The following is a 19,298-nucleotide window of genomic DNA, read 5'->3' as shown; positions in this document are numbered from 1 at the left end:
CATCCTAATCAGGGACGTCGGGAGGCATACTGACTGTACGCATTTCAGTACAGTGTTTGCATGGAGGGGGTAGCATAAGGCAGGCACTAGGATCTAAGAGAAAAAGCTAAAGTAGTGTCTTCTCCTTTAAGGACGGTCATGTGTTCGTCGTATGCACGCTAACGCAGATGTAAGCATATTTTTCACTTGCGCGCAATTTAAAATAGATGGTTCATTGAGACAGAAGGTAAGTACGTAAAATTAATGGTTTATGTGTGTGTGTGTGTGTGTGTGTGTGTGTGTGTGTGTGTGTGTGTGTGTGTGTGTGTATATATAAATATATATATACATATACATACATACATATATATATATATATATATATATATATATTCATATATACATACATATATATATATATATATATATATATATGTGTGTGTGTGTGTGTGTGTGTGTGTGTGTGTGTGTGTGTGTGTGTGTGTGTGTGTGTGTGTGTGTGTGTGTGTGTGTGTGTGTGTGTGTGTGTGTGTGTGTGTGTGTATATATATATATGTATGTAAGCTGAACTAGCCATTCTGTTTGAATGAGATATAAAGTATGTGTGTGTGTGTGTGTGTGTGTGTGTGTGTGTGTGTGTGTGTGTGTGTGTGTATGTGTGTGTATACAATTATATGATTTATTGTAGAGGTTCTGTTTGTTTCTGGATGAGTGAGAGCATGTATGTGTGTGTACATGTATGTATGTAATTTGAACTAGCTGTTCTGTGTGAATGACAAATAAAGTATGTGTGTGTGTTATGTGTCAGAGAGCAGGTGTGTGTGTGTGTGTGTGTGTGTGTGTGTGTGTGTGTGTGTGTTTAATGTAAAGTAGCTGTTTGTTGTATGAAAGATTGTGTGCGTATATGTGAGAAGGTAGGTAGGTGTGTGTGTGTGTACTGCATGTGTCTTTAACATACCTTTCATCTGTCCAGATTTATCCTCATAGTTTTGGTCTGTTTTTCATAAAATTTGTGGTTTTCTGGCAAATCACAGAGGACTGAAGTCACTATGTTCTTCAGAAAGTGCATTCTAGCACAAATTCTGTTATTCCAGCAACTTTCGTAGTTAGAAAGAGCAATATTTAAAATCTATCCCTAATCATACCTCTCAGCTGTCTAGATTTTCACAGAATGTCCAGATTTTTGCCCCATATTTTTGTTCCATTTCTCCTAAATTTGTTTTTCTTGCAAATTACTGGCTAACTATTGAGGACTGAAGTGAGAAAATAATGGCAGGCATTTGAGTTTCAAACTCCACATGCTTCATAAAATTCATGCTAATGCAAAACCTGTAATTATATCAACTTTCTAAGCCTGTAAGGGCAGTATTTAAAAAGTTTCTCTATTTTTGGGCCTTTGTCCCCCATTACTACTGGCTTTGTCCAGATTTCTTGCTTGAAGAGGTTGAGAGACATGATCCATATTTTGAGCTATTGTATCTCCATTATTTCAGGCTTTGTCCAGATTTCTTGCACAAAGAGAGTGAGAGATATGCTTACTTCTTAAATGTCCAAATTTTTGCAGAATGCCCTGATTTTTACCTTATATTTTTGGCCTATTCCTCAATATTTGTGTTTTTTGGCAAATCACTGAGGATTGATATAAATGTCATACATTTCAGTTTGACTTTATTTTCTTTAGAAAATGGATGCTTAGAGAAATGCTGGTATTCTAGCAACTTTCTAAGACTGTAAGAGCAATATTTAAAATCTGTCCCTATTAGACTTTGTCCAGGTTTCTTATGCTAAGAGGTTGAGAGGTATGAAGGTATGGTGTGTAATGCTCTAGTTAAGGGGGAGGGCAAGTTAGTCAATTAACTTGATCAGGCTTTGCTGCGGTAGCGTTGTCGCCTCACAGCAAGACGTTGTCCCGTTTGATTCTCAGCTAGAGCGTCTTCTGTGTGGAGGCATGCGTGAATGGGCGTACCTTCATTGATGGCTGTGCGTCAGGGCTGGTAACTCGGCACATAAAAATCCACTACCAAACATTAGCGGGCCGGAGTTCCACTGTGGCAACCCCTAACTGGGATAAGCCGAAAGACACAACAACAACAACAACAACAACAACAGGCTTGACCCTGTAACTTGGTTACAGGAGACAGAGCTTGAATTCGCCATACCAACTACCGGACTGCTGAAGGAACTGTGAGTGCCAGTGGAGACAAGAGCCTGATTACCAGACTGCCGATGGAATTGTGAGTTTGAGTTTCAGTACATTTTCAGGGCATTATGAGTTTCAGTGCATTTTCAAGGGACTGAGTTTTATTTCATTTTCATGGAATTGTGAGTTTCAAGGGAAGATAAATGTACTGTTGCTCATGCTAAGTCTGTTTTCAGTGTGCAACTAACTGTTTTGTTTAAAAAAAGTTCTCACCACAAGTGAATTGGCAGATGTTTTACCAGGTCTGAATGAATGCATAAATATTAAGTATTTTTTAGAAAGTAGGAAGATAAATGGTTAAAAAACTTTTTCTCACAAACTTTTTTATTGTTAATTACATTTAATTAAGTGTAATTGAGTAGTAATTGATTTCACATTTTAGGTTTAAATAGAGTGCGGCACTGTGTTTTTATCATTCTGATGAAGTGTTTTACGAAAGCGGAGATTAAAACTTTTTATGCTAATTCAATTTTTGCCTCTTCTGTGGTATACAGCAAATTTTGGTGGTTAACTGTTTTATCAAATGTCAGTCACTGTTTGTGTTGTAGAATTTGAAAGCAGGGTTAGCTGTGGGTTTTACTCCCACACCATGTAGATGGAGGGCTGATATTGCAGTTCCATTTTAACTGCAGATTATTTGGTGCATTTTAAGGAGGTATAGGGGTTCTACACTCCTGAGTGTGTCCTCCTTTGTATAAGATGTCTAGTAACTTGTTGTTGGATTGTCAGTCTTTCCCTATTGCAATATTACCAGCTTACCATTTTTAATATAACAGACAATTTATTCTTCAAAGGCAGCAGGCACTAAATTTGTAGATGAAACATTGAAATGTAATGTTGTTTGCTAGTAGCAACCTCTTTTCTTAGTTACAGATCTCTTCAAGGTAGAATTATCTGGATGACTTTTACTTCTGAAACGATTGTGCTTTTTGAGTAATATTGGTGGTTATAATGATAGAGGTTTGAGTGGCATTTTATGGTCAAAATTTTCTGAAATGTGTAGCTTTATCATTATTTCATACATTTTGTTTCATTGCTTTCTAGAAAAATGTTCATAACTACAAATTTAAAACATCATTCTAACAAATTGTGATGTATTTTATAAGGAATATAATTTACCATGAGAGCGAATCAAAGAACACATACATGTGTGCATGGCCCTATAAATGTGTGCAAGGAGCCTATGGTTTGAAAACAGCTCAAAGGTAAACTTAATCCTCCAGTGTCAGATGCATTTTCTTTTAATGTGGGTTTTCATGCCATTTCAATAAATGTGAGTTTCAAGGGCAAAGAAGTTTACTGCTCATGCTGAGTCTGTTTTCATTGTGAGAATGTATTTAGCAAATGGCTATCGGTGCTTGAGCTATTTTATTTCAATATCTGTAATAATTGTAGAAGTAAATAAGAAAATAGGTTCCTTGTGTCTTTATTTAAAATATGTATGATAATTCTTTCCATGCGTTTACATACAAGACCAGTCAGACTTATGGTCTGTGGTTATCCAAGTCAGTAGAAGGCCAAACCTTGTGCTAATGATTAACTACTGCAGTCCTCCATTCACTAAGTATGAAGCCAATTACTAGGCTAATGTTGAACAGTGATTTTAGAGTGCTTGATACCTCATGTTTCATGCTATCCAAGAGGTATCCCAAGATATTATCAGGGCCTATTGAGGTAGCATTCTTTGACTTGGAGAGTGCATTGAAGACTTGTTCGCTAGTGTTAGCCAGAGGATTTATGGTCGAGGGTGTCTTCTGAAAGGTATTGAGGGGAAGAAGGGGTGAAACTGGAATTAGATTTATCAGCCAGCAGGTTTGCTATATCCTCTGATTCCTTTTAAGTGGTTCCATTTACAATTTGTTCAGCATGCTGTCATGTTACCTTTGAGGTTGTGAACAAAGCTGATGAAGACCTTGTCATTATCTTTTATCTTTGAAGATATTTCTGCCTCAAATCTAGCTTTGGTGGGCTTGATAAGATTTCTGAGTTGTTTATTTAGTTTGAGGGGTTTCATACCCTTCTGGGTATTGTAGTTCCTAGTATTGGCCATGGTATTTCTTCCTTGAATTTCTTTTCTTTTCAATAATTTTGTTCAGACTATCACTGGATCATAAGACTAGAAAAAGCTCCAAACAAGTGCCTAGAGCATGTGACAGTAAACAGTCCCACCAGTTCCGGCGCCTAGGGTAATTTTCTTGCTTTAACCAATTTCCTTTCAGCAAAGGCTTTGAGATTCGCAGAATGTAAGCAGGGTAGTAAGGATGTAAATTTCAACTGCTTTACTTTTTGCTTGATTGACTCCCCATGGGTACGCATCTTCATTAATTGTCAGTGGCAGTATGACTTAGCCCAGCTAAAATGTATTTGCTGTTGGGAATGTAAGGTTTACCATTCCAAAAGGCTTAGTGTGACTGTAAGCCATAGGAGTGATCATGCATTGCCAGGTGACCCATGCTGGTGAAAGGGAGGTAGTTGTGGCTCACAGCTTGGATGTTACCTAAGGAAAGCACTATATGTTGTACCTACAGACCACAACACTGAGGGCATGTGATGCCTAGACCCTGACAGTCCTTTAGTCAGCAGCATCACTGGAGGTGTAATGAGCCACTCCAGTGGTTAGGGCTGCAAGGGGAAGAAGAGTAATCTTGGGGGGGGTAAATTGATTTGTCCTAGTGTAAATGGAAAGGTATTTTGTTTTTTGACTTACGGAAGATGTACCTTTGGAATGAAAATGTTCATGCATTGTGTAATTACTACCCTGGCATATACTTCCAAGTGATCTGTTGAGAGATCAGCAGCATAAAGGGGGCGTGGCTTGGTCAGCAGTGTTAATGTGGGTATGGCTTGTTGAGGGGGCAGCAGTCTGGGAGTTGTGAGTACAAATTTGAAAATCCTGGCTACACCCCTGATCCTAATGCATGAATATGATGAAGATAGTTCATAAGAGAACAACAGAGCTAGTTCACGATCTACATCACACAGCAAATAAACTGAGATTACAGTAGCACAGTGTGCACTGTCTACGAAGAACATCAGCAGAGGGAGGACATGATGAAAATGGTTAACTGTCTGAAGTAGATGCACTCAAAATGGGTGCTACCTTTCAGAAAAAAAAAAGAGAAAGAGTAGCACATGTAAAAGGTCACAATTCCATATTATAAGGTGGCTGACTCAGGGGAGATGTGCAGAAAAAACTATATCATATAAACTGTAATGGGTACCTGAAACAGAATTCCTGAAGACACAGTAGGGTCAAAAACAGCAAATGAATTTAGGATTGCATGACGCAGTATAAAGCAGTTCTCAACTTGGATTGGGAGAAATTAAAAAAAAGTGAAATAAGCTGTTGGTTAAGATCAATCTGCACTAATCAGTAAGGTAAGGAGAGATTACAAGCACCAAATATGCCAAGAGCAGAATTTATGGTTCTGTTGAAATATATATATTGCAGGGGTATTATAGGTACATAAAGGCTGCCACAATGGCACCAAATGAAGTCCCATGACTCTTTGCTGATGCCATTAGAGGCAGCAGTATAATAACAGTGAGTGGTATTCCAGGTGTTAACGACAGCTCATTTACCTGCCCTTGCCTACAGGTGCAGAAAAGACACTGAACAGCAATGACAGTAAAAGTGTGTGGGAGGCAATCAGATGCAATCCACACCTAGTCAGTGTGTCATTTAACACAGCAATAATGAAATTCCAGTACAGGATGTTTACTATCAAATAGTTGCATAATCCCTGTTAGCACTGCATATTTAAAATAACTTCCTGAAAGTCTGCTAGAAACCTGTGTGAAGTGAAACCTGTCGGATCAGCAGAATTGTTTAATCTGTTAGTTTAGTGCACAGCTACATGGTGCTTCTGGTGGCAATGAAGACCTGCAACAAAGTAATTTCCAACATGACTATTAGAGTGTTCCCATTACCACGCCTGGTGTTTTGGAAATGTTAGTAAAGGCCATTTAAAATATTTAAGTCTTGTCAGCCAACCCATTCCTACCATTTCCCTCCATCTATTAAATAACCTCCTCAATTAAATGAAAAACTACGGTATGAACGTCAAGTGGCAAATGGAATGTTATCTGCTTGAAACATTGATTGGCATCTGATAAATTTTAAAGAAACATTTGTTTCTACACAATAACTGCTGCTGTTTTCATTATCCTGCAGGTGTATATAGTTATTTCCTATTCTAATACATCCTAATACTACAGGCTCAGGTCTGAAGCAAGTCACAGGATAGGACAATATTCACACTCATGTTAGAAAACACCTTGGCTCATCAGAATGAGTTAAGTGTTCTGTGATGATTACCTTGTTCATTATATTTTACAAAACCAAAGACCTTGAAGTAACATGCATTGTGCATTTTTCACAGAACAGGAAATCAAACAGGAAAATCTTTGCTAAAATGATTTATATCTTTTGCAGTATGTCTGTGCTATTTGTGCTTGCTGACTATTAGCCCTCCCCCTATCAGTGCTGAGCCTATTTGTTCCACCACACTGGATAACTCCAGCACATAGGTGAGAGACACGCAAGAGCAGCCATCACCCAGGCAGCCATGGCAGTGGTTTGAGATTAGCTGCTATCCCAGAAATGAAGCAACTCCTATCAAAGCCCTAGCATGTCCAGTGATGACTGCTGTGATGATCCATTGTTGGACATCCTACACCATTCCCATATATGTGCATGCTTCTTTTTATTTTATTTTTAATTTGTTCATGGAGGAGGAACACTAACCCTTGTGGACAAAGTTTGGGCACAGCCTATTCACATACTTGGGGCGGCTACCATCATCATCTTGGGATCACCGTGCCTAAATCCTCAGTCTGGGCCTTTCATTTACCATGTAGACTTTTGCATGTGTGCTGAAGACTGGTCACTGAAACCCCATCTTCCTCTTGCAGGATGGGAGAGCCAGGGTTTGTCACTCAGTCCTACTGTTCCCTACAACCATTACAGTGTCTGAGCCTTGATTTGAACTCATGTCAGTTTGGTTGTTCTTAGAACTTTATCTGCTATGCCACAGAGATTACACAAATTTAAGGGACATGTGATCAATACTCCTTACCTATATGACACAACACGAGTCTATGTTCCATTGGTAATATCTGATTTTCTGCTGTTTTAAATGTTTTTTTTAGTGTCTCACTGCTATGTTTCTGCTGTTTTAAACATTCTCTAGTGTTTCTCATTGAAAGTAGGATAGCTAGTAGCTGTAGCATAGTTCAGATACATGCTTGCTGCTTCTGGAATTGTTTGTAATGGTTTGTGTGTTCTGAGTACGTTTTCCAGGCCATCTTTGATTGGAAGGGGCCTATCTGCACTTTTGTGAGACAATTGTGCAGATTGGGACCTGTCAGGTAAAGGGAGGTCAGTCTACGGCTTGAATAAGCATCCTCATTGGTTCTTTTGAATCTTTTTAATTTTTTTTTCAAGTTTTTAGCTTCTGATATTTAGGCCCTGCATTTGAGCATGTTTCTGCTTGTTTGCACATCACACAGCACCATGTACTACCACACAGTTGTGCGCCAAAGCTGGACAGTTAAATTCAAGAAATTTTCCCTAAAACCCTCGCAGAAATATCCTTACACTGAGCTCCTCAGCGATCGATTCTGAATAGCCACACCTAGTGACAACAGTCTTCAACCTGGCATTATGGACAGTTGGACTACCCTTGTTTCTCCTGCCAACCTTGTTGACATGGGTCTCTTGAGGCAGTGTAACAATTGCCTCATGTACACAGGCAACCCTCTACTAATAACACACTCTAGTACAGACTGCAAGAGATGTAGTTACACAAAGAATCTAGAATCCATGCTCTCTCTCACTCAAAACAGTAACACGGAAAAGATTGTTAACTCACCCACCACTACATATGCTCATAGTACCACTACTCATACCACTAATCATACACATAGTATGCATCAAACACATAAATCCACATATGCAGAGGTTCTCTTGAAAAACTTACCAAAACACCAGAGACCTCCAAAACACAAGACTGCTACAACTAACACAGTCCCCACAGCACCCATGACACATAGCAACACCAGTATCTCACTCACCAAGCCAGTAAGGCATAACACTCAAAACCACATTTTTTTGCCATTGGAGACTCAATAGTGAGACACACGGATGTCCCACTTACCAGGCTGGACAAGGAGAAAGTCAGAGTTAGCTGCTGGTCCGGTGCCATGATTCATCAGATCACACATACACTCAGGTCTCTCATCAACAAGTACTGTTATGACTCATGTTGGTGTGAATAAATTGAGACATACCTCACTGGACAACATGAAGAGAGACATGGTTGAGCCCTCTGAGTATGTGTCCCAGGCAGGTATGTCCCTAGTTTTGAGCAGCATACTACCCTCGTCTAGAATGATGCCACAGTATGAACATAAAATGATTGATTTCAATAAATATCTCAGTTTTTGGTGTCATTCAAAGGGGATCCAGTTCCTGTCAGCCTGGGAAGCCATAGACAACAAACCTCGCTGCTTTGCCACAGACGGTTTGCACCCGGCACCTCTAGGTTTTTGGCTGCTGGCAAAGGCTCTTGCCTCCCCCTTAGAGACGTTTGTAAGTCAGGTCTCAAAAACAACATTATAGATATGAAATTAACCAATCAGAAAAAAATATGGATCATGCTGCTAAATGCTAGGAGCTTAAACCAAAAACTGTACTCATTGGAAGCACTTCTATCACTAGAAGATGTAGATGTCTGTGCAGTCACAGAAACTTGTTGAAGGCCTCTGAGAGTACCCCAGCCTTGCAAGGCTAAAATGCCTTCCACACCTTTAGACTGCAAAATGAATGTGTGAAAACCAAAGCAGGCGGTGTTTTAATCTATATTAGAGATAAAGTCACCTCCTGTCTAGTTAGACTGGACAACTTCATGGAGTTACTGCAGGTCCAGGTTACGGTGGATAAGACCCCCATTCAAGTCACAGCCAGTTATAGATACCCCTGCATGGGTCACAATGCCCATGAAGCCTACTTGACCAAACTGGAGACAATCCAAATTTTACCAAACACAATGGTTATGGGGGATTTCAATTAGCCCACTATCAACTGGGCAACCTACTCTAGCCCTAACTTGCTAGCGCAAATGTTACTTGACTGTTAATTCAAATGCCTTGCAACAAATTGTCCATACCCTAACAAAGGGAACAAACATTCTGGATCTGATCCTCACCAACATATCAAACAGATGCACTGCCACAACTGTCGGACCATTGGTTACAACTGACTGCAAATCAGTAACCTTTGAACTGGCTCAGGGCCGGTGTTAGCATTTTGGTGCTTCCCAGCAAATACCAAGTTGGGGGCCCCTTTGCCACTTTCAGTCTAAGTATGAACCTGTCACTGCCACCCCTCCTAAGCAACATTTTAGTTCATGCTGCAAACTTTTAGGAGTAGTACACACAGAATGAGATATAACTAGAATATTCATAACAAACCATTGTACAGCACTATGTTGGCTCATCTCACAAATAGTCATTCACATCTAGTGCAGTTTAGTTGGAAGAATGAGATATTACAACAACTCTATGTACAGGGCTGGACTTAGGTGAAATGTTACCCTAGGCCCTGCCTGCTGTTTCAACCCCCTCCTCCAATGCACACACACACACCCTCCATTGCTCCCCTCTGTTTCCCACTGTTTTGGGCTCATGCTATGCACATTATTTGTTTTCTTCCTTTTCTCACATTTTCCCTTACTGTTCAGCTTTATCAATAAGCCATAACTTTAAGTAAGGTAAGCAAAGTCTGATGTGCTTTTTAAAAGTGCTTTTTTCTTTTTACACAACTTTTTCATTCATTGATGGCTTGAACAGAAATTATGAATAATTTCAGTTATTGTTGTTCAGCTTTAGCTTTCTTTGCATCCTTTGAACACACCTTTCCTGACAAAGGCAGCACAGTAATAAACATTTAGAACATAATTCAGTTAGGCCAATGTCCACTGAAGCTACAGATGTTATGGATGCTGTAGGATGCACTTTAGATATTTTCCCAAACTTTCAATCCAGTGGTGGCCTAAACAAAAATCATAAGTAAAAAAAGAATTTCAGTCTTATTTGATTTTTTTTATTTCAAGAAGGACCTAAGTTGTGCCCAAGGCTTAATGTTCAAAGCTGACAAAATAGTAGCTTACAATAAATTAACAAGACAATTATTGTAAGGATACACAGGCCTTATCTGGGAATACTTCCTACCTCCCTAACCCGACCCCCCACCCAAAGACCAAAAAGACAGTCACTTCCGATGCATCACTCTGGTGTTAGATTAGGATGAAAGCAGAGGTTCAAATTGCCACAGTCATGTATTTCAGGGGACTGCTGACATACATATACAGAGCATGCCTCCTAACTCTTCACCCCTAACTTCAAAAGGCAGCCACCTGTTTAACAGTCTAATGTGTGATTGTGAGGAAACTAAAAAAAATATTGATTACAGTAATATAGTCTATTTTGTTGCTTCTAGAAAGTACACTGCCCCTACACAAGCTACAGTAAACTTCTTTGTACACCTTTGAGGTCTGTGAGAAAAGTAAAAGAAACAATGATCACACTGTACCTAGCCCAAATACAAGCTGTAATGACCTCCTGTGCACACCTCTAAGGCTTGACTGTGATCAAATTAAAGAAATAATAACCACACAATCTCCAGCCCCCCCCCCCACATAACCTACAGCAACTTTCTATACTCACCCATCTCAGCGGAGGTGGTTTTAGAACGTGTGCAATTGTGAGGAGAGGACATTATCGCCTTTATCCTAACAGGGTCATATTGCAGCCCTGCAGGTTTAAGAGTGCAATCAAACAATTAAAAAAATTCTACTCATTTTTTCTCAGCCATCAGCAGCTTTTTGGGGCCCCTACACAGTCAAGGATGATTAATGGGGCCTCCCTATTTCTATTTATACAGCCTGAGTAAAAGGGTCACCACACCCCTAGATGACCTACGTGTCTAAATATTCTGTGATATGTTTTATGCCTTACTTTGGAAATGTAATTACTTCTTAGCTGCATTTTTTACTGATACCTGGAAGAATAACATATGTGTCCCAGCATTATTGGGTGTATGCACAGACAAAAATCTGTGTTATTTTTACACACACACACACACACACACACACACACACACACACACACACACACAAGCATAAGCCATAGCAATACTAGTTTTATACTTATTTCAGCAAATAGCAATACATTGTGCAACACTGGTACTGCCACACCAGATCAGTGAAATTTAGCAGTCATCAAACAGTAGCAGGGAAAGTCATTTTTATTTACCTCACTGAGGAGTAATGCATACCTGTAACTGTCCCTGGTTTTGCCACATAATTTTGCTCTGTCCTTCAGAAAAAGTTTGATTTGCTTGTAAATCATTCAGAATTACATACAGACAGTAAATCCAGACATCAGTTTTATACTTATTGTCCAGAAATGCATGTTGATGCAGAAGGTGTTACTCTATTACCTTTTTAAGTGAATTACAGTAATATTTAAAATGTTCCTGATTTTGAGCCCTTATTCTGCCATTATTTTTTATATTATTCTGAATTCTTAAGCAAAGAAGTTGAGAGTTGTAGTATTTGGTGTTCTTCCAGTATTTGTAAAACTCCCTGAAAGAGAAAACCATCCCAGAAGACTGGAAGCATTAGCTCTTCTTAAAATCCAAGGTTTGCACTGAGATCAGTCACTCTGGGCTGCTGCTCTCTCCGGTGCTTACCTTGCGTATGTTCATCATCAGCTTTATCCTAACAGGGTTATATCACAGCTCTGTTCAGGTGAAAGTGTATAATCAAGAAATGAGTACATTTTTTCTCCTCATTTTCCCCAACCAGCAGTAGCTTTTGTGGGGCCCTCATACAGCCAAGGATGATTAAGGGGGATCCCTGCAGTCATGGGTATTGCAGGTACCTAAAGCTGGCTATGTTGTTAGTTTTAATGGAGAGAATGTCCACTAATAGGGTTTAAATAAGCCATGGGGCACTATGTCAGTGGTAAAATATTTAATGGAATTGTGATGCCTGTTACTTGGTAAAACAGTGTTACTATAATCAGAAATATCTTTAAATTTTAAAGGTAATAGAAATAAGAGTTATTATTACCCTTCTGGTTTCTTAAGTATACTAGATTGCTGTACTAACTTTTGTTGGTTTGACTGACATGTTACAAAATATGAACAGAAGATAATTTGCTGTGGTTAAGGGCCCCCCAGGAATAGGGGCCCCAAGACCACAGGGTTTGCTGGTGCCTAAAGCCATCTATGAGCTGGCTCTAACATCAGAACTCACAATGGGTTAAATCAGACTAAAAAACTTCACCAAGGCAAACTATGCCCTCCTAGGTGAAGGTATAAAGGCTTTCCAAGTCCCACCTCAAGCTGGAAGTAATAACTATGCTAAAGCTTACACTAAAGCCCTGTACAATCACTTGCATAAGTGTATAAACTTGGCCGTACCAGAAAGAATCAAAGCCACAGTTCCAAGTAAAAACAAGCTGCCATGGTGGACATCCAGCATCAACAAACCTTACAATAAATGCAAAAAGTTGCTTCCAAGAAAACTAAGACAAGGCCCCAACAATGGAAAAGCACCCTCCTCAGCCTCAACAGGGAAATAAGACAACTTGTCAAATCCTCCAAGGGCTTCTTTGAGAGACACTTAACAGGTACAGCCAAGGATAACCATAAGGCCTTTTACAGATGTGTATTTAACCTAAAGGGAAGGACATAAGCATGTGCAGAACTAGTGGCCAATGGTATCACACACACTGACCACACAGAGGTAGTAAACTTGCAAGTAGATAGGGTTGGTGAAAATTTCACTCCCTTATCCCCTCCTAACTTACAACAAACCTTATTCCAAACACCCCCTCCAACCAAGGCAAAAAACACAGCCTCTATGGGACCAGACAACATCCCAGGCTGTCTTCTAAACAGGCTAAAACATGAACTAGCATCACCGCTACGTACCCTTTTCAATTATAGCCTAACCACAGGCTTTGTTCCTGAGGAATGGAAAATAGCAACAGTTACTCCCCTCCACAAAGGTAGCCTAGCAACAGACCTGGGGAATTACAGGCCCATAAGCCTGATCAGCCTCATCTGTAAGGCCATGGAACATATCATTATGGACCTCATAAATAAAGACACAGGTGACCTCCAAACCCTGGATCCTACCCAATTTAGCTTCATAAAGAACAGATCCTGCCTTTTAAATCTGGTAGATTTCTTTGAAAATGTGACCAAGGCCATTCACGAGGTAGAAACAGCACTCTCCAAAGCTAAGAATACAGCATCCATGGGACCAGATGACATCCCAGGCTGTGTACTACATGAACTACAAAATGAACTGGCACCCCACCTAAGTGTCATATTTAATCATAGCCTCACCTCAGGCTTCATGCCCACTGAGTGGCACACAGCTGCAGTTATCCCACTCCACAAGGGAGGATCCACCTTGGATCCCGGGAACTACCATCCCATCAGTCTGACAAGCCTGATCTGCAAGGGCATGGAACGCATTATCATGGAACTTATAAACAAAGACATTGGCAACCTTCAAACACTGGACCCCACCCAGTTTGGGTTTGTGAAGGGCCGATCTTGTCTCCTGAATCTGATTGACTTCTTCGAATTGGTCTCCAGAGCTGTGGATGAGGGTAAGGCGGTCCACACAGCCTATCTGGACCTCACCAAGGCCTTTGGCACCATCCCCCACTCTGGAATCATAGATAAACTTACTAAGCTGGGCATAAATCCCTACATCACTCGATGGGTTGCCAACTGGCTTACTGACAGAACCCAGACTGTAAAAGTAGCCGACTCCAAATCCAGCTCCAGACAAGTGACAAGTGGAGTACCTCAGGGTTCAGTCCTGGGACTACTCTTGTTTGGCATCTACTTCTCTGAAGTACAGGCCAACACTAAGGGACTCTGGCTAACAAAGTTTGCAGATGACTGCAAACTGGGAGCCATTACTGAATCCCCAAATGATGTGGATATTCTACAAAAGGGCCTTACAGAAACAGATGCCTGGTGCCAGAGCCATGGGCTCAAGCTTAATGCCAAGAAATGTATAGTTATCCTCTTTGGAAAAAAACATGTACCCATGAACCACATAGGTGGCAGGACACTAAACATCGAAAGTGTGATGAGAGACTTAGGGACACAAGTGGACAGTGGACAGTGGTCTCACTTTTGATAACCACATCGCCACAACAGTCAGGAAATCCTTCTATGTGGCACACCTCATCACTAAGGGCTTTTCATCCAGAAAAAAGGAGGTCATTGTCCCACTGTACTCATCCCTCATTAGACCCATTATAGAGTATAATGCCCCATTTGGTATGTACCTCACAAGACATCTGCAACAGCTGGAAAGGCCACAGAAATACCTCACTAAAAGAATTACAGGCCTAAAGCAGATGCCATATGCTGACCGTCTAAAAAAACTCCAGCTATACTCTGTGGCATATCATCTACTTAGAGGCGATCTCTGCTTAACATACAAGGCCATGTCAAACCCTGAGCTGTTGGACATGCTCCACTTAAAGAAATCCCAATCCCTCAGAGCCACACGCTCCAGGGATCTAAACCTTATCATCACAATGAACAAAACATGCTGGAGGGATAGGTTCCTGACCCAGAGACTCCCCATACTCTGGAATAGACTGCCCATACATGTCAAGCAGAGCACCTCATTGGCCCTCTTCAAAAGGAACCTTGATGATTGGATGGGAGATAGGAAATTCACCCCGGGGATCATGTCAGCTGCCCTGCTAGACAGGGGCCCAGAGTAAATATTGTGGGAAAAAATTTCCAGGGAATTTTTATGGCTAGGCTTGCATAGGCCTTAGGGACGATAGCCTAGTACCAACCTATGAACCTATATCTGTGCACACAGCATACCTTGACCTGGCAAAGGATTCGACACAATCACACATTCAGGCATTACCAATAATCTTAGCAAACTTAATGTAAACCCCTTCATTGTAAGATGGGTTGACAACTGGCTTACAAACCAGACACACACTACCAAAGTGGGTAATGCCACATCAAAAAGTAGACCTGTTACCAGTGGGGTGCGAGAGGTGTCAGTGCTGGGCCCCCTACTGTTTGGTATATACTTCTCAGAAGTTCAGGTCAAAACTAAGGGGTTGTGGCTGACCAAGTTTGCAGACAACTGCAAATTAGGTCCACTCATTCAACCTCCAAATGATGTCGGTATACTAAGTGGGGTCTCACGCAGACCACTGACTGGTTTATTAGTCATGGTCTCAACCTGAATGCAAAGAAATGCATCATCATTCCCTTCATCACAAACAATGTCCCTTCACACTATCAAATCAACAATATCCCAAGTACCCATGAAGTGGTAAGGGAATTGGGATCACAAGTTGATTGCGACCTTAACTTCAATCACCATGTGTCTATTGTAGTAAGGAAAGCTTTCTACATAGCACACTTGATTAGTATAGACATCGACTCGAGAGCAAAAAGTTATAATCCCCCTTATACTTGGCACTTATCCGGTCCATAATTGAATATAATGCCCTGTTTGACATGTACTGTACTAAACACCTGCAGCAATTAGAGAGACCTCAGAAGTTTCCACCAAGGAAGATCAAGGGGCTCCAACATGTGTCTTACACAGACCGACTAAAGTTCCTGTCACTATACTCTGTATCATATAGACTTCATAGGGGGGAGACTTATGCCTGGCCTACAGAGCAATCCAGGACCCAAACCCAATGAACTTGTTGCATATCCGTAAATCAAATGGGACTGGGGCTACCCATTCCAGGGACCTAAATATGGCCTGTGGCTTAAATAGGACATGCTGGAGGGACAAATTTATCTCCCAGTGACTACTGAGTCTTTGGCTACCAATTCATGTGAAACAGAGCACCTCTATGACACTGTTCAAGAGGAACCCTGGACGAGTGGATGGGGCACTATAAATTCTTACTAGTGACATAGCCCACAACCCACCTGGACATGGGCAGTCATCACTAAATGTAGTCTTGGGTATTACATTGGGATGAAATAGCTAGGCTTAAAATGACCTCCGCATCGATAGTCTAGTAATCTCTTATGATCCTAGGAGAACTTTGTTACTTATAGAGGCTCTGTTAACATGGTACCTAATCATGTACTGGTGTGCGTATATCATAGTCAGTTGCATTGCTGTGATATGACATTTGGAAAATGTTATGCATATCCTTTATTTTATGTAATAAGAAGTTGCATTTACTGGCAGAAATTTTTAGTGATGATTCAGTGAACAGAGATTCATCAAAACAAATGTTTGATAACTGAATGCCACTAAACAGAATCACAGTTCTGTAAAAAATAAACTTTCTTTTTAGCTTTCATGAGGAGCTATGCCCTTTTTACTTGATGATTCACATGTCTATGACCACCACATTTAAGATTAAAATGTTTATATTCAACAGTAGCAAAGTTACCCATGCAGGTCCAAATTAGTGCTCAACAGGACAAATTAAAGTAATCTGTAACTCAATAAACCCCTGCACTACTTCAAGTGAAGGTGTTAAAAAAATGAACGTGAATTAATATACATTTTCTGAAGTAAAATTAGTCTATAAATCTAACTATTGTCATTATTAAGATTACGAAGTTGCCAGTTTTAGGAGGGATTAAGAGGGACAGTTGAGAGGACTGTAAAAGAGCACACTCCTAAAAATGCAGACTACTTGGCCTTTGCAGAAGTGTAACCATGAAGAGAAAACTATGTCAGCACTGCCCATTGCAGACTCTATCAAGACAGTATACCGAAACAGTCTTTGAGGTTAATAACTTCCTTACTTCTGTAGCAGTGTTGTTGAACTGGCTGCTGGCACAAAATAATTTAATGCACTTCACACAAGCAACAAATGCAAAAGCAGTTTCTTTGGTAACTCGGGTGTTGGTGAACGCTGGTGTGTCACCCAAAATGTCGCGGTGTGTCACCTTTGACATGTGTGTCATAGGTTCGCCATTACTGGTTTATACCATAACACTACAGTGTTAATGTTTTATTTACAAAAAATATCTTCTTTTTAAACTGTGCAAACTGCTTTTTGCTACAGTTAATATCCTGCCTGCATGGAGCGCTACAGCATTCAGCTATTAGTTAAAACAAAAAAAAATTTAGTTTTAAACTGTAGCAAGCTGTTTGCCACAGTTTAGACAATATACAGAGTGCTACAGTACTCATGTCTGACTGTGAATGCAATACCAGCTTTTAAAGCTGGTATTACATTAATGAAAGATCAGGATTGGCTAGTCATGCCCCCAACACTTTGCACCTAGGGCAGTTGCCCCTCTTGTCCTGCCCTAGCTATGCTACTGAGTCCTAATAAATGACTAGCCACAGTACACCTGCTGATCACCACCCTTATATGAGAGTGGACCCCCAGTGCACCTGCTGATCACCACCCTTTTATGAAGGTGGACCCCCAGTGCACCTGCTGATCACCACCCTTTGATGAGACTGGACCCCCAGTACCATACCTCTCAACTTCTTAGAGCAAGAAATCTAGACAAAGGCAAAAATAATGTGGGACAAAGGCAAAAATAATGTGGGACATAGGCAAAAATAATGGGGGACAAAGGCCCAATGACAGGGACACTTTTCAAATATTCCACTTATAAACTTAGAAAGTTGATAGATTAACAGGTTCTGCATTAGCATGAATTTTTTAAAAGTTATGAAGTCTAAAACTCAAAAGCATCATGCATGACATTATTTTCTGACTTCAGTCCTCAACGATTTGCCAGTGATTTGCCAGAAAAGCACATTTTAAGAGAAATAGACCAAAAATATGAGACAAAAGTGTGGGTATTCTGTCAAAATCTGGACAGTTGAGAGGAATGCCCAGTATACCAGCTGATCACCACCCTTTTGTGAGAGTGGACCCTCAGTACTGCTACTTGATCGTGGGAACAGATTTTCCCACAATGCTCATCAAGTATGTTCTTGAATGTTGGAATATTATAGCTGTCCCTAGTATTACTGGATAAATTTTCCAAACTCACTACTCTTTCTCAGAACCATTTTATAGTCCTATTGGTTCTGCTCATGTTCTCTTTAATTTTATTTGTACTTGCTTCTCTTCTGCATAGACTCATACGTTCCCACATAAAATCATTCTGCCGTAGCCTTATAAACATGAATAAGACCACCTTCTCCCTTGTGTATCTGCACTTTAATGCATATATATCCAGTTAACCAAGATGACTTTTTGTAGCCTTAGCCTTGCAGTTCTTTGATCACGTTTGTAAATTTTCTCTATACAATTTCAAGTCTCCTTTAGTACACCATAGAAAATGAGGCCTGAGTGCTGTCATATTCGATTGTGGGTATGATTACACTCCAGAAGGAACTCTTTATTACATGTGCACTTCCTGACTTCATGCATTTTTGAACACATCCAGGCAATGTATGATACTCTTTTACCTCAGTAGCTATGTGAGCTTTAAAATTTGAGTTACTGAAGAAGTTCCATTGAAATGGTTCCTATAATAAATTGCTTTATGAAGGTCTTTGTAGAGTCTGGGCAACAATTAACCCTCTTCATTTTTTTAATATTATATAATATGTTTAAGTGCTTAAGAAGTAATTGCTAAACATGCCTTACTGATGTTTTTACATTATTTCTCGTTTAACTAAAAAAAAATGTTGAAGAAACAATGGTGAATACAGTTATTAATTAAATAAATGTCCATTTTTCCAAGGTACGAGTAAATATAGGATTACTTGTGAAATCATAATTTGACTTTAGTATAATAAAGTGTCATGTGACTGCCACAGCAAGGTTAGCCACTCAGTATTGTAAACATTGGGTGTACGTGGTTTGGCCACTTTGACAAATGCTGATGTGACATCCTGACCTCCATGCAGAAATGGGAAAAAGGGTGTGGATGATGACAAGAACTGCTATTTTACAATATACATTCCTCTTATTTTATGTAAACGTCAATTAAATAAATAACAATAATATTTTGAAGTTAAAAAATAAAACACTATTTTATCTGAAGTAATGAAAGCTCTAACCTCAAAGTAGTGGCAGATTTCTAGAAATA

The sequence above is a fragment of the Protopterus annectens genome, chromosome 9.part0 (assembly GCF_019279795.1).
Source record: "Protopterus annectens isolate FY-2018-M chromosome 9.part0, PAN1.0, whole genome shotgun sequence".
NCBI classification, from domain to species: Eukaryota; Metazoa; Chordata; order Ceratodontiformes; family Protopteridae; genus Protopterus; species Protopterus annectens.
The sequence above is the reverse complement of the archived record's forward strand: the minus strand, read 5'-3'. Positions refer to the sequence as shown.